This window comes from Blennius ocellaris (assembly GCF_963422515.1).
Source record: "Blennius ocellaris genome assembly, chromosome: 11".
NCBI lineage: Eukaryota > Metazoa > Chordata > Actinopteri > Blenniiformes > Blenniidae > Blennius > Blennius ocellaris.
The window spans coordinates 5,263,523-5,264,040 of record NC_137660.1 but is presented as its reverse complement, the minus strand read 5'-3'; positions in this window follow the sequence as shown (position 1 = coordinate 5,264,040).

The following is a 518-nucleotide window of genomic DNA, read 5'->3' as shown; positions in this document are numbered from 1 at the left end:
CTTTGATTAAAAAATGCTGAATGAGTCATTTCATCTAGTTAGAAACTCTCATTCTGTGTGAGTGTGAAAGGTTGTAAAAGACGGCTCCGACAGGTATTGAAATGTACGTGAATCCCTCCACCAGCACTTGCGTTGCACTGTTGGAAGGTTTGGCCATCTGCTTGCTGGGTTGAAGAAACAAAGTCTTCCCTGTGCACATCCACCAAGTTCAACGTCAAACTACTTTTTGTTTTATTTCTGACTTTCCGCCCCTCTGACCCAACACGATTAACTGTGGTCGTTAACTTATCCAATGCAGACTTTTTCCTTTTGTTGGTTCTCTTCACATTCAATGTACTATTCAACACTGTCTCCTTTGCCTTGCTGACAAGTGCCTCCATCTCAGTGTCAGAACGGTTCTTCTTCGCCACGATGATGAAAGGTGAGGAAACAGTATTTACGAAGAGGCATTTTGTTGCCAGAAATGGTTTATTGGAGGCGTTTCTGAAGTCAAATGATCCTGAAAGTGCACGAGCATG